General features: G+C 37.6%; 1 protein-coding gene and 1 pseudogene across 1 annotated transcript in view; one reads left to right on the forward strand and one right to left on the reverse strand.

Moving 5' to 3' along the window:
- Positions 1-17,201, forward strand: part of LOC112836551 (phospholipid-transporting ATPase ABCA1-like) — a 78,102-nt gene that overhangs the window by 52,113 nt on the left and 8,788 nt on the right. The window lies entirely within an intron of this gene.
- Positions 9,766-11,665, reverse strand: LOC112836354 (olfactory receptor 13D1-like; annotated as a pseudogene).

The following is a 17,201-nucleotide window of genomic DNA, read 5'->3' on the forward strand; positions in this document are numbered from 1 at the left end:
TTTGGTATAGAGGAATGCCATTTTCAAAAACCTCTTCATGGACTTAAGGGTATGGAAGACAGGGAATTAAAGAGTAAAGGCTGTAGAACCAAATTCCTTTTGTTAGGGTCTATATAATCTGACATGCCCTGGAGAACTAGTAGTCCCTTAGAAATAGCTAAAAACAGGAGAAAGAATCATGCAGACAAAACATTCTGCCAAAGAAGTTTGCTGTTTTCCTTTTTTCTCATTATCTTTGACTTTGATTTTTATAAATTTCTGATACATTTCTTTTCTTCCCTGTCCTTTCCTTCTATCCATTCCCCAGGAATAACAATTAAAACTGACTACAGATCATATAGAAAATTAAGTTTCACAGGGACCATTAAAACTTATTTTAAATTTCTCCCTTGTAGGAGTTATGAATAACCTTCTAACAAATTTTGCCTTTTTAAAGTAGTATTACTTTTTCCTAAATGAAATTTAAGGGAATCTATAAGGACATCATGTTTAATTTGTTCTCTATCTTTGACTCAGTAGGAGTCTATATTGTATCATTTATTCAAGAGCTATGCCCCTGATAAGTTTTGTGTAAAATTTTTCCAACATTTTGTTATGAAAATTTTCAACCATAAAGGAGGATTAAAAGAATTTTAAGGTGAACACTCATTTATTCACTGACTAGATACTACCATTAAGATTTTACTGTACTTGGTTACCATATCTGTGATCTATCCTCTGTATTCCTCAATCTATCTTACATTTTATGCATTCCTTTTTTTTTTAAGATTTTATTTATTTCATCATGAGAGACAGAGAGAGAGAGAGGCAGAGGCAGAAGGAGAAGCAGGCTCCTTGCTGAGCAAGGAGCCCGATGTGGGACTCAATCCCAGGACCCTGGGATCATGACCTGGGCTGAAGGTAGATACTTAACTGACTGAGCCACTCAGGTGCCCCTCATTTTATGCATTTCAAAGCACTTTGCAGACTTCAATACACTTCTCCCTCAGTATGCATATCATTAATGAGAGTTTTAAACTAGAATTAAGTGTTTAATTGCAGTTTTTATTTTTATTTAAAATTTATATAAACACACAAACAAGTAAAATGTACTGTTTTGACAAATGCATACACCCGTGTCATCTAAACTCCTATCAAGATATAGAACATTTTCATAAGCTTAGAAGAGTTCCCCAATGCCTCTTCCAGTCTTTCCCTGTCTCAACTCTCCCAATGTAGCTACCTTTCTGATATTTTAATACCATCGATTAGTTTTACCTTTATTAGAACTTTAGTATGTACTCTTTATTGTTTAAAGTAAAATCCTTTTTTCTCCCCTGGATTTTCAATTAGTTTGCACATTCAAATAGGTTTACATAATTAATGTATAAAACATGAGAGCTTGGAGATAAGTATACAGTCATAAAACCTTCATTACAATGTATGCCACAAACCTATCCATCACCTCCAAAAGTTTCTGCCTACCCTCTTATTTATTATTATTATTTTGCAGTAAGAACACTTAAGTGTTAAGTATACAATAATTAAAAAAAAATTAAAGTATACAATAATTTAAAGTGTTGTACCATGTTATACAGTAGGTCCCTAGAACTTATTCATCTTGTCTAACCAAAACTTTGTACCCTTTGACTAATACCTCCCTGATTTCCTCTCTCTCCAGCCCTTGGTAACCACCATCTCTTTCTCAGCTTCTGACTTTGACTATGTCCTCCATAACTAGATGGAGGAGGATATGAGGCAAAAGGATATAGTAATTAGGATTTATATGGATGTAAGTGCTAAAATCTAAGTAGAATTAGTCTTGCACAAAATACTAATTTGATTCATATAAATAAATTGTACAGAGGGGAATCTGATTTTAGTCATCGTTGGTTTCAGGAGTTAGAATGGCATCCTCAGGCACATTCTCTATCTCAGCTCTACTTTCTTTCTCAGTCTCTCCCACATATTGACAGGGAAGGCCAGGAGGAGCTCTAGGTTTATATTCCACCCATTTAGAGATCATTACAGAAAGAATAACTTTTTTTCTGACACCAGGGCAGCACTTTTAGGATTGTATCTTATTAGCCTGATTCAGGTCACTTGCTAAACCATACCAATCACTATGATTAAAGGAATAAACTTAAAAAAAGTTAGTCTTTGGCAAGTCCTGTTTCCATGCTTACCCCTGTTTTCAGAGGGTTGGGACATTCCCACCCTGTACAACATGGACTGAGAATTGGGGACTGTTGGTGTCTCAAAAGAAAAATATACATAATTTTTCTACATATTATACAGGTCTACAAATTGTGTAGCATTACTATGCATAACGAAAACAACAGATATCCACTTCAAAGACACTGAGAAAGGAGAGAAAGAAAAGAGAAGGAAGGAGAAGGGAAATTATATGGAAGAGAGAGAAGAGAGGAAGTGAGAAAACACAAGGGAGTAGAGAGAGAGACAGTGATTGAGAGAGATTGAGGTTGAGAGATTGATTCATTTTGATTAACAGCATCATAACCTTCATGGGAGCAATTAGCAGACCTGCTTAGAGCTGGAAACCCAGCAGATAGGCACTATTTAGAAGATTTACATGAGTACTTTATGTTGAAAAGAATGGGAGTCCCATATTTGATTTTGTAAACATAACAAGCTATCATGACAGTAGGTTTTATAGATTCATCTTTGAATACAAAGGACAAGATCTGGAGACTAGCGGGGAGGAGTCCAAGATGGCAGAGGAGTAGGAGACCAGTTTCGTCTTGTCCCAGGAATTCAGCTAGATAGCTACCAAATCATTCTGAACACATGCAGCTTCAACTGGAGATTTAAGAAAAGAATAGCTGCAACTCTACAAATAGAAAAGTGACCACTTTCTGTAAGAGGAGGTGCGGAGATGTGAATCCGAGGTGATACATGGGAAGATAAACCTGGCCGGGGGGTGGGTGGGTGGTGGGGGTTGGGGGGAGCCTCTGTAAACCAGCTACCAGACAGTGATATAGCAGCAAAGCACAAATCAGAACTTTTAGAAGTTGGCTCTGCCTGAAAGGGGCTCAGGTGGTGAAGCAAGGGTGGAATCCTAGATGGGACAGTGTGGTCTCAGGATTCTTGGGGTCATAGGAAGACTGGGGGAGCCTGAGTGTGGCAGAGTTCCCAGGCAAGCCGGCTGCAATCAGCAAGCCCAGGAGAGGGCTCTCAGCTCGGGGTTGCCATATACTGTGAACCATAGCACAGTCAGGCAACTGCTCTCCAAGCAGGGGCCCAACAAACAGCAGAACAGGCAAGACCCCCCTCCCCTTCCTCCCCTGGGAGGAATGGCATGGCATCGTGCCACAGGAGTCTGCAGGGTTTGGAGAGTTGAAGTGGGGTTGTTTGCCCCATTGCCCCAAATGTAGAAACGTTTGGTCACAGCCTGGGTAAGCACAGAGTGTGGACAGAGACCAGGGAGACAAGAGTGATTGACTGCTTTTCCTTTAGGACGCACTGAGGATTGGGGCCCTCAGCTTTTGGCTCCAGGGCTAGAGATTTGGAGGCCGCCATTTTCATTCTCATCCTCTAAAGCTGCATAGAAAACCTTCAGGTAACAAAAGCCACATAAAGCAATTGGGAGCAGATTACTTAGACTGGCCCCCTGGCAAGGGTGGTGTAATTCTGCCCAGGGGGCAGAGTCACTTGAAAATCAGAGCAACAGGCCCCTCCCCCAGAAGATCATCAAGAACATCTGGCCAAGACCAAGATTAGTGATCATTGAGAACTGCAAAACTCCATTGCTAGGGGAATATAGCATATAGAATTCATGTTTTATTCCCCCCCCATGATTCTTTAGTCTTTCAATTTTAATTTTTTTCTTTCCTTTTTCAACCAATTTCTTATTTTATCAACTCTTTTTAAAAAATCTTTTTTAATTTTCATTTTTACAGTTACATTCTATCCTTTCTGTGTATTTAATTATATATATGTGTATATATATGTATATATATAATTTTTTTTCTTTCTTTATGCTTTTGGAATACAGTGTTTCTAACAGACCAAAATACACCCAGAATCTAGTATATGACTCTGTTCTCTTTACCTGTCTGATCATATTCTCTCTTTCCTCCCCCCCTCCTCCTTCCTTTTATTTGTTTTGTTAAAATCTTTTTAAATTTTCATCTTTACAGTTACATTCTATCCTTTCCATGTATTTAATTTTATTTTTGTATATATATTTTTCTTTTTTTTTCAAAGATTTTATTTATTTATTTGACAGAGAGAGATACAGCGAGAGAGGGAACACAAACAGGGGGAGTGGGAGAGGGAGAAGCAGGCTTCCTGCTGAGCAGGGAGCCTGATGCGGGGCTCGATCCCAGGATGCTGGGATCATGACCTGAGCTGAAGGCAGAGGCTTAACGACTGAACCACCCAGGCGCCCCATGGTTTTTCTTTCTTTACAATTTTGAGATGTAGTTTCTTCTAACAAACCCACCAAAATACACTCAGGATAATAGTGTATTGCTCTGTTCTGTTCACCTGTTTATAGTACTTCTTTTTATTTTTGTCTTTTAATTTTCATTTTTACAGTTACAGCCTATCCTTTCATTGTATTTAATTTTATTTTTGTACATATATAGGCTTTTCTTTCTTTATTTTGGGATCTAGTTTTCTAACACACAGACCAAAATACACGCAGGATCCAGTGTATTGCTCTATTCTTCACCTGTCTGATTTATTCCCTTTTTTTTTTTTTACTTTTTCTCCAGTTTCGGGTCTCTTCTGATTTGTCTAGAGTATATTTCTCTGGGGTCATTGTTGCCATTTTAGTATTTTTTTCTCTCATCTATTCTTTGCTGGACAGTATGACAAGATAGAAAAACTCACCTCAAAAAAGAGAACAAGAGGCAGTACTGACTGCCAGGGACCTGATCAGTATGGACCTAAGTAAGATGTCGGAACTAGAGTTCAGAATAACAATTATAAAAATACTAGCTGGGCTTGAAAAAAGCATAGAAGACACTAGAGAATCCTTTTCTGGAGAAATAAGAGAACCAAAATCTAATCAAGTCTAAATCAAAAAGGCTATTAATGAGATGCAGTAAAAAATGGAGGCTCTAACTGCTAGGATAAATGAGGCAGAAGGGAGAATTAGTGCTATGGAAGACAAAATGATGGAGAATAAAGAAGCTGAGAAAAAGAGAGATAAACAATTACTGGATCATGGGGGAGAATTTGAGAGATAAGTGATACCATAAAGTGAAACAACATTAGAATAATTGGTATCCCAGAAGAAGAGGAAAAGGACAGAGGGGCAGAAGGTATATTGGAGCAAATTATAGTGGAGAAGTTCCCTAATCTGGGGAAGGAAACAGGCATCCAAGTCCAGGAGGCACAGAGAACCCCCTTCAAAATCAATAAAAATAGGTCAACACCCTGACATCTAATAGTAAAACTCACAAGTCTCGGAGACAAAGAGAAAAACCTGAAAGCAGCTCGGGACAAGAGATCTGTAACCTACAATGGTAGAAACATTAGACTGGCAGCAGACCTATCCACAGAGACCTGGCAGGCCAGAAAGGACTGGCATGACATATTCAGGGTGCTAATTGAGAAAAATATGCGGCCAAGAATACTTTATCCAGCAAGGCTATCATTCAAAATAGAAGAAGAGATATAAAAAAATTTAAAAAAAATTAAAAAAAATAGAAGAAGAGATAAAAAGCTTCCAGGGCAAACAAACTAAAAGAATTTTTGATCACCAAACCAACCTTGCAGAAATATTAAAGGGGATCCTTTAAGCTAAGGGAGAGCCCAAAAGTAACATAGACCAGAAAGGAACAGGGACAATATACAGAAACAGTGACTTTACAGGTAATACAATGGCACTAAATTCATATCTTTCAATAGTTACTCTGAATGCAAATGGGCTAAATGCCCAAATCAAAAGACACAGGGTATTAGATTGGATAAAAAAAGCAAGACCCATCAATATGCTGTCTGCAAGAGATTAATTTTAGACCTAAAGACACCTCCAGATTGAAAGTGAGGGAGTAAAAAACCATTTTTCATGTTAACAGACACCAAAAGAAAGCTGGGGTAGCAATCCTTATATCAGACAAATTAGATTTTAACGACTTTTTTTTTTAAAGATTTTATTTATTTATTTGATAGAGAGACACAGTGAGAGAGGGAACACAAGCAGGGGGAGTGGGAGAGGGAGAAGCAGGCTTCCCGCCGAGCGGGGAGCCCGATGCGGGGCTCGATCCCAGGACCCCGGGATCATGACCTGAGCCGAAGGCAGGCGCTTAACGACTGAGCCACCCAGGCGCCCCATAGACAAATTAGATTTTAAACCAAAGACTGTAATAAGAGATGAGGAAGGACACTATATCAAAATTAAAGGGTCTATCCAACAAGAAGATCTAACAATTGTGAATATTTAGGCCCCTAACATGGAAGCAGCCAATTATATAAACCAATTAATAACAAAATTAAAGAAACACATTGATAATAATATAATAATAGTAGGGGACTTTAACACTCCACTCACTGCAATGGACAGATCATCTAAGCAGAAGATCAGCAAGGAAATAAGAACTTTGAATGACACACTGGACCAGACAGACTTCACAGATATATTCAGAGCATTCCATCCTAAAGCAACAGACTTCTCGAGTGCACATGGATCTTTCTCCAGAATAGATCTCATCCTGGCTCACAAATCAGGTCTCCACCAGTACCAAAGATTAGGATCATTCCCTGCATATTTTCAAACCACAATGCTTGGAAACTTGAACTCAATCACAAGAGGAAATTTGAAAAGAACTAAAATACATGGAGGCTAAAGAACATCCTACTAAAGAATCAATGGGTCTTGTTGATTGTTTCCTTTGCTGTGCCAAAGCTTTGATCCGAAGGGGTACGTGCACCCCAGTGTTTATAGCAGCAATGTCCACAATGGCCAAATTTTGGAAAGAGCCAGGATATCCATCAACAGATGAATGGATAAAGAAGATGTGGTATATATATACAATGGAATATTACACAGCCATAAAAAAACCCGAACTCTTGCCATTTGCAACGATATGGATGGAGCTAGAGGGTATTATGCTAAGCGAAATACGTAAATCAGAGAAAGAGATGTATCATATGATCTCACTGATATGAGGAATTCTTAATCTCAGGAAACAAACTGAGGGTCGCTGGAGTGGTGGGGGCTGGGAGGGATGGAGTGGCTGAATGAAAGACATTGGGGAGGGTATGTGCTATGGTGAGTGCTGTGAATTGTGTAAGACTGTTGAATCACTGACCTGTACCTCTGAAACAAATAATACATTATATGTTTAAAAAAAAAAAGAAGATAGTAGGAAGGGAAAAATGAAGGGGGAATAATCGGAGGGGGAGATGAACCATGAGAGACTATGGACTCTGAGAAACAAACTGAGGGTTCTAGAGGGGAGGGGCGTGGGGGGATGGGTTAGCCTGGTGATGGGTATTAAAGAGGACATGTATTGAATGGAGCACTGGGTATTATACGCAAACAATGAATCATGGAACACTACATCAAAAACTAATGATATAATGTATGGTGATTAACATACATAATAAAATAAAAAAATTCATGGAAACAAATGAAAATGAAAACACAACTGTTCAAAACCTTTGGGATACAGCAAACGCAGTTCTAAGAGGGAAGTATATAGCAAATACAAGCCTTTCTCAAGAAACAAGAAAGGCCTCAAATATACAACCTAACCTTACACCTATAGGAGCTGGGGAAAAAACAGCAGATATAGCCTAAACCCAGCAGGAGAAGATAATTAATAAAGATTGGAGCAGAAATCAATGAAATAGAAACCAAAAGAACAGCAGAACAGATCAATAATACTAGAAGATGGGTCTTTTTTTTTTTAAAAAGATTTTATTTATTTTTTTGTCAGAGAGAGAGAGAGCACAAGCAGGGGGAGTGGCAGGCAGAGGGAGAAGCAGGCTCCCAGCTGAGCAAGGAGCCCAATGTGGGACTTGATCCCAAGACCCTGAGATCATGACCTCAGCCAAAGGCAGACACTTAACCAACTGAGCCACCCAGGTGTCCCTAGGAGGTGGTTCTTGAAAGAATAAGATTGATAAACCCCAGGCCAGACTTACCAAAAAAAAAAAAAAGAGAGAGAAAGGACCCAAATAAATAAAATCATGAATGTCTGGAACCGGAGAAGACCCCAAATAGCCAGAGGAGTGTTGAAAAAAAAAATAAACCAAAGCTGGTGGCATCACAATGCCAGACTTCAAGCTCTATTACAAAGCTGTAATCATCAAGACGGTATGGTACTGGCACAAAAACAGACACATAGATTAATGGAACAGAATAGAGAACCCAGAAATGGACCCTCAGCTCTTTGTTCAACTAAATTCAACAAAGCAGGAAAGAATATCCAATGGAAGACAGTCTCTTCAAAAAACGGTGTTGGGAAAATTGGACAGCCACATGCAGAAGAATGAAACTGGACCATTTCCTAACACTATACATAAAAATAGACTCAAAATGGCAGAAAGACCTTAAATGTGAGGAATCCTTCAAAATCCTAGAACATACAGGCAACAACCTCTGTGACCTTGGCTGCAGTAACTTCTTCCTTGACACGTCTCCAAAAGCAGGGGAAACAAAGGCAAAAATGAACTATTGGGACTTCATCAAGATAAAAAGCTTTTGCACAGCAAAGGAAATAGTCGACAAAACCAAAAGACAGCCAACAGAATGGGAGAAGATATTTGCAAATGACAAATCAGATAAAGGGCTAGTATCCAAAATCTATTAAGAACTTAACAAACTCAACACCTAAGGAACAAATAATTCAATCAAGAAATGAGCAGAAGACATTTCTCCAAAGAAGACATCCAAATGGCCAACAGACACATGAAAAAATGCTCGACATCATTTGGCATCAGCGAAATACAAATCAGAGCACTATAAGATACCCAATATCTTCACCAGTCAGAATGGCTAAAATTAACAAGCCAGGAAATGACAGATTTTAGCAAGGATGCAGAGAAAGGGGAACCCTCTTATACTGCTGGTGGCAATGCAAGCTATTTCAGCAACTCTGGAAAACAGTATGGAAAACAGTTCCTCAAAAAGTTAAAAATAGAGCTACCCTACAACCCAGCAATTGCACTACTGGGTATTTACCCCAAAGATACAAATGTAGTGACCCCAAGGGGCACTGCACCCCAATGTTTATAGCAGCAATGTTCACAATAGAAAACTATGGAAAGAGCCCTGATGTCCATTGACAGATGAATGGATAAAGAAGATGTGATATATATATATATATATATATATATACATATATATATGTATATATATATATGAATACTACTCAGCCATCAAAAAAAAGAAAACTTGCCATTTGCAGTGATGTGGATGGAACTAGAGGGTATTATGCTAAGCGAAATAAGTCAGAGAAAGACAATTATCATACGGAACTTAAGAAACAGAGGATCATAGGGGAAGAGAGGGAAAAATATATAAATCAAGACAAAATCAGTGAGTGAGACAAATCATAAGAGACTCTTAATCATAGGAAACAAACTGAGGGTTGCTGGAGGTGAGAGGGTTAAGAGGGGATGGGGTAACTGCATGATGGGCATTAAGGGCACGTGATGTAATGAGCACTGGGTATTATATAAGACTGATGAATCACTGACCTCTACCTCTGAAACCAATAATACATTATATGTTAATTGAATTAAAAAAAAGAGACAAGATCTATTTCCCCATTTACGATATCACATGTCTTAAAGCCTTTCATGATTTCAATAAATGCAGGTATCTCCTCAGAACTTTCTTCATGGCTTCTTTCACTTCTTTATTCCTCAAACTGTAGATGATGGGGTTTAACATCAGGGTTACCACTCCATAAAACAGCCCGATGATCTCATCAGAAGTGTTTGTGTCCTTTGACTTGGGCTTCATGTACATAAAAAGGGCTGAGCCATAGAACAAGATAACCACAGTCAGGTGGGCTGAACAGGTAGCAAAAGTTTTCTTTCTCCCCTCAGCAGAATTAATTCTCAGGATGGAAGAGAGGATAAAAACATAGGAGATGAAAATTAACAGTAGGGGAATCACCAATATAACAATATTTGCCATTGTCATGATTATCACATTGATGGTGATATCTGAGCAGATGAGTTTAAGAAGGGCCAGGATCTCACAGTAAAGATGGTCGATGACATTATTCCCACAGAATGGCAATATCATTGTCATGACTGTTTGCAATAGGGAGGTCAGAGAGCCTATGATCCAGGACCAAGCAGCCATGTGCCCATAAAGCATTCTGTTCATGATGATGGGGTACCTCAGTGGGTTGCAGATGGCCACACACCGATCATAGGCCATCACAGCCAAGAGGACACACTCAGTGCAACCCAACCCAAGGGAGACAACCATCTGCAGAGCATAGCCAATGAAGGAGATGGATTTTTGTCTCAGAGCTAAATATGATGAGCATCGGAGGAATGGATGATGATGTATAACAGATGTCCAGGAATGAGAGGTTTCCAAAGAAGAAGTACATGGGGGTGTGGAGGCGAGAATCCAGTATGCTGATGATAATGAGGAGGCTATTTCCCAGCAGAATTATCATATACATGATGAGGCAGAGCATGAAAAGGAAAAACTGGAACACTGGGTATTGGGAAAGTCCCACCAGAATGAATTCGGTCACAGGAGAGTAATTTCCCATCTTCATGTGTTCCATGTCACTTTCAGTGTTTAGAAAAGGAGAAGACATGGGGAAATTTAAATTTATAATGTAGATTTTTAGTACACCTTCACTTCCAATATTACATTTGATTCATCTTGAAACACTCCTAGGAATCAAAAGAGGAGAGATATGATATTTATTTTATTCATGATGGATGGTAGTAAGGCTTTGGAGAAATCCAGAACATCTGAGGACTACACAGCAACATAGTCAAGGCTATTAATACTCCAAAAATTCTACTGGAAAGTGCCAAATAGAATTTAGGACAAACTGCTTTCAAATGTAGATATATAAGGATGTCTTTATTAGTGGAAAATTTTAAATTAAAGCTGTTCTGATGAAGCTCGTCTCTATTTAAAAGATTATGTAGACTGGGTGTTATACAAAAACAATGAAACGTGGATCACTACATCAAAAACTAATGATATATTGTATGGTGACTAACATAACATAATAAAATAAAAAAATTAAAAAAAAGATTATGTAGATCTAGCACCATATCATTTAACCTGGGTATAACTTTAGTAAACTGTTTATTTTTTCAGGGTCTTAGCTCATAGTAAACTGGGAAAAAGCAATAATTATTAGGTAAGTTGTCATTAGAATCAACTTAGATAAAATCTGTTAGGCACCTACAACAATGGGTGGTTCCAACATGGCATAAATATAATATATAATTACATTTACTCTGTGTAATATAGCATATTACATAATACATATATACACACAAAGATGAAAAAGCAATGGCTTTCTCTCTGTTCAAAAAAGGTCCTAGATGAGGGAAGCGTCTTACCAGAATTTAGGTCAAAACAAGAGAAAGCAGAAACAGTAGGTTTACCAGAAACACCAAATCAACCCGTCAGGTGGGCCTATCTGAACTTTTTCAGTTACCTTTGCTTTCACTTTTGCCATTTCTTCTGCTATGGTGGTGTCAAGGGAGGTTTTGTTTCCTCATGATCTTCATCAGCAACTGCACAAAAAATATTTTAATAGGAAGATATAATCTGTGTAAAACAATGTGCTTCCTATGCAACACAACTTCAAGAAAAGTCCTCTAGCTCCTCCACCAATCACATTGTTACCCTTGGGTCTTCTGTAGAAATTTTGGAGGCACCACTAACACCCTAAATGCTATGCAGAGGCCATGCTGTTTCTTTCAGTCTCCCCATAATACTATACTCTTTATGCATTTTTTAATTTAAAGATTTTATTATTTGAGAGAGAGCACATGAGAGTTAGCATGAGCGGGGGAAGGGGTAGAGGAAGAGGGAGAACCAGGCTAGGGGCTCGATGCCAGAACCCCTGGATTATGACCTGAGCCGAAGGCAGACGCTTAACCGGCTGAGCCACCTAGGCTCCCCTCTTTCTTATGCATTTGTACATGTTGCTTTCTTAAGCTAGAAGGACCCCTCCTAACTTAGACATCACCTTTTCTAGGAGAAAAATCTCCCCTCGTCTTGTGAGGAGGATGCCCCTTGTAAGTACTGTCACAGCACTCTGTACTTAATGTCTCTCACAGAATCCTTTGTTTATTCATCTATACAGCTTACACTCTGCTTTATATACTATCGTAGGTAATAGAGATCCCATTATGAGAACTTGGTTTTCAAATGGAGCTGGATGCAGAATGCTTATGAGAGTTATTTTAAGCTTATTTCAAGCTGAAAATACTGTTTAAAATTTTTAAAAATTTTCTTTTTCAAGAAACAATGTCTGTGCTATATGACATGTTTCAATGTGAAAAAATATGGAATATTTTACAAAAACATTTTATCAAACTAAGGTAGCCTATTATTGCAAATTTTCAAGGATAGAAGAAAACTATGATTAGTATTACTTATGCATATATTTAAGAATCATCAATAAAGTACATCCAAACTGTATACTAAGGTGATATAATTTATTTCATGAATTAGTGAAAGTCCAAATTAATATTTGAAAATCTATCAATGTAATACACTAAACAATTAGGCAAAAAACCAAAACACATGTTCATCTAATAAGATGCCAGAAAGATTTGATAAAATACCATACTCAGGGGCCCCTGGGTGGCTCAGTTGGTTGGGCGACTGCCTTCGGCTCAGGTCGTGATCCTGGAGTCCCGGGATCGAGTCCCACGTCGGGCTCCCTGCTCAGCGGGGAGTCTGCTTCTCCCTCTGACCCTCTTCCCTCTCGTGCTCTCTATCTCTCATTCTCTCTCTCTCAAATAAATAAATAAAATCTTTAAAAAAAATACCATACTCAGTAAAATCTCTTAGAAATCTAGATATGGGATGATACATAATTAATATAATAAAGATCATCTCTGTCAAATCATTGGGCCACATAATTCAAAATGGTAAAACTCTGGAGTGTATTTGTAAGAGTCGTCAAAGATTGGAATTAGCACTATTATTATTATTCAACATTTTTTCTTCTGAATGATCCACCAAATAGAAATGAGAGAAATAAATGATATTTATTTATTGGTATTTTATTGCATGTCCTTTCATATTTCAAATTTTATCAGGATTTGAACAGTTGCAGCAGTTTTTCTTTTAGGTTGCTGGAAGTCTGGTTTGTGTTGATCATGGGTCATTCTATATTCTTGAGATGACATACCTTCATATGTTATAGAACCAATAAAAATTGTAATCTTGGAGAAGAGCAAAGGGAAAGGAAGATGCTCATGGTATAATGTTACATTAGAATAGGAAGCATATAGCAATATAAATGATTACAATTTGTATATATGTGGCTGAAAAAAAGCCACAGCAAAATGTTAACTAGTTTTCTCTGAAATGCATTTGGCAACATTATTAATATTCTTAATTTTTCTTCATTTCCCCAAATTTTCATATATTTTATGACTGTAAAAGTCAGTATTTTAAAAATCTTCAACAATATACTAGCAAACTGAATCCAACAATACATTAAAAAAATAATTCAACACAATCAAGTGGAATTTATTCCCAGTATGCAAGGGTGTTTCAATATTCACAAAAGAATCAATGTGTTACATCACATCAATACAAGAAAGGATAAAAACCATATGATCACTTCAGCAGATGTAGAAAAACACTTGACAAAGTAAACATCCATTCATGATAAAAACCCTCAACAAAGTAGGTGTAGAGGGAACATATCTCAACATAATAATGGCTACTTATGAAAAACCCACAGCTAACATCATCCTTAATGGGGAAAAATGGAAAGCTTTTCCCCTAAGATCAGGAACAAGACAAGAATGTACACTGTCATCATTTTTATTCAACACAATACTGGAAATCCTAGCCAAGGCAATTACACAACAAAAAATAAAAGGCATTCAAATTGGTAAAGGGGAAGTAAAACTTTCACTTTTTGCAGATGACATGACACCATATACAGAAAACCCTAAAGACTCTACCAAAAACTACTAGAATTGATAAATGAATTCAGTAAAGTCACAGGATACAGAATCAATATACAGAGATCTGTTGCATTTCTATATACTAATAATAAAGCACCAGAAAGAGAATTTAAGAAAACAATCCCATTTACAATTCCACCAAAAATAATAAAGTACCTAGGAATAAACTTAACCAAAGAGGTGAAAGACCTATACTCTGAAAACTATAAAACACTGATGAAGGAAATTGAAGATGACACAAAGAAATGGGAAGATATTCCATGCTCATGGATTGGAAGATCAAATATTGTTAAAATGTCTATACTACCCAAAGTTATCTACACATTTAATGCAATCTCTATCAAATACCAGCAGCATTTTTTCACAGAGCTAGATCAAACAATACTAAAATTTGTATGGAACCACAAAAGACCTTGAATAGCCAAAGCAACATTGAAAAAAAAAAATAGAAAGCCAGAGGCATCACAATTCCAGACTTCAAGTTATTTATTATAGGCTGTAATCATCAAGACAGTATGGTACTGGCACAAAAACAGATACATAGATCAATAGAACAGAATAGAAAACCCAGAAGTGCACCCACAAATATATGGTTAATCAGTTTTTGACAAAACATGAAAGAATATGCAATGGGAAAAAGTCTCTTCAACAAATGGCATAAACTTAACCAAAGTTCAGTTGGGAAAACTGGACAGCTACATGCAAAAGAATGAAACTGAACTACTTTTCTTTTTTTACACCATACATGAAAATAACCTCAAAATAGATTAAAAATCTAAATGTGAGACATGAAACCATAAAAATTCTAGAAGAGAGAACAGGCAGTAATTTCTGTGACATCAGCTGTAGCAACATTTTTCTAAATATGTCTCCTGAGGCAAGGGAAATAAAAACAAAAATAAACATTTGGGACTTCATCAAAATTAAAAGCTTCTCCACAGCGAAGGAAGCAATCAGCAAAACTAAATGAAAACCTACCAAATGGGAGAAGATATTTGGAAATGGCATATCTAATAAAGGGTTAGTATCCAAAATATATAAAGAACCTATACAACCCAGCACCCAAAAAAAATAATCCAATTTAAAAATCAGAAGACATGAACAGACATTTCTCCAAAGAAGACATCCAGATAGCCGACACATGAAAAGATGCTCAACATCACTCATCAGGAGGGAAATGCAAATCTAAACCACAATGAGATATTACCTCATACCAGTCAGATTGGCTAAAATCAAAAACACAAGAAATAAGAAGTGTTGGGAAGGATTGGAGAAAAATGAACCCTCATGTACTGTTGGTGGGAATGCAAACTGGTATGTACACTGCAGAAAACAGTAAGAGCTTCCTTAAAAAAATTAAATATAGAACCATCCTACAATCCAGTAATCACACTGCTGGGCATTTACCCCCCAGAATGCAAAAATATTAATTCAAAGGGATACATGCCTTCCTATGTTTACTGCAGCATTATTTACAATAGCCAAATTGTGGAAGTAGCCCAAGTTCCATTGATAGATGAATGGATAAAGGAGATGTGTATATACATATATATATAATGAATATTTATGTATATATACCACATGATGATATACCATCAATATAAATATACATATATATACACACACACAATGGAATATTATTCAGTCAAAAAAGAATGAAATCTTGCCATTTGCAACAACATGGATAGAGCTATATAGTGCTAAGTGAAATAAGTCAGAGAAAGACAAATCCCATATGATCTCACTCATATGTGGAACTTAAGCAACAAAACAAATGAGCAAAGGAAACTAAAAGAGAAAAACCAAGATACAGACTATAGAGAACAAATTGATGGTTATCAGAAGGGAGGTGGGTGGAGGGGTGGGTGACACAGGTGATGGGGATAAAAGAGTACACTTACTATCATGAGCACTGAGTAAAGTGTAGAATTGTTGACTCACTATATTGCACGCCAGAAACTAGTAGAACACTATGTTAAGTATACTGGAATTAAAATAAAAACTTAATTAAAAATCAGAAGTATTTTAAAGTATTCCTTTTAAGGAAACCGTGGCAAGGATTTAAGGAAATCTGTCCTCAGTTTTTCATTAAAACCCAAGAAAGGGTAAGAACAGTTAATGGATATTGGAGAGAAATTTTCTGTTGATTTATTACACAGACTGACTTAAGGCCATTTAATGTTTTGGTTTCAAGCGATCACTTCACAAATATATGCAGCCCGAGCAGACACACTGAAACAGTTCCAGTTCTTGGAATAGGATTCTAGAGGTCACCAGTTAGAATGGTCCAGGTGGGCGGGATAGATAAGATGTACTTTATGAGGCACCCAAGTATAACACACAGTAAAAAGATAAGGCAGAGGAGAGACCCAACGTGAGGAGTGTGTGGGATATTAGTGATTACTATTACCGCAGCTTCTTTATTTCTACCAAAAGAGGTAAAGTTTCAGTTTCTTTCCTTGCTGTTTTTTGTCAGTCTCTCTCCAAAGTGTCTGTCCTTAGATTGATGCTCATCTTCGGAGATTACCTGTAGAAGGAAAGCAAACCCTGCTTGAGGACTTAGATCATGAAGCATTTACCTTTCTCCCCATGTTTACCAAGAAAAAAAGAGCAGAAGTTTGTAAAGCACATGTGCTCACCGAGACTTCCTGATTTTAACCCTGAGGAACCTCTTGAAACAGGCTGTGCCTCGTTCCCCTCAGAAGGAAACCAAATGCACTAAGGCATCCAGCTCCTGCTTCAGCTAGTTTCCCCTCCCGTTTATGAAACCACGTATTCTTCATGGTATCAGACGTCCCTGATGTGCTAGATCTCCAGTGCTTGTCCAAATAAATAGCGGCCCCAAGACTGCTGATAATGAGCAAGAGTGCTCTAGTTAGAGCGAGGCTTCTTTTCATTTCTTACATGGTATTAAGAATTATGCTGGGTTTTCTCATTTTCATTTCTGTGTGGAAACAAACAGCACGTGTTTGTTGCTGGGAGCTTCAGTGAGCGAGGCTTTGCTGGGATCAGTCCACCCAGCTCATCCTCTTCATGCTCTGACCATCTGTAGGGCTACCGTGACCAGTGCGTGGGGCTACCTCTGTAGGGCT

This window comes from Callorhinus ursinus, unplaced genomic scaffold, assembly GCF_003265705.2.
Source record: "Callorhinus ursinus isolate GAN/ISIS: 27379988/994484 unplaced genomic scaffold, GSC_fseal_2.0 scaffold24, whole genome shotgun sequence".
Lineage (NCBI taxonomy): Eukaryota > Metazoa > Chordata > Mammalia > Carnivora > Otariidae > Callorhinus > Callorhinus ursinus.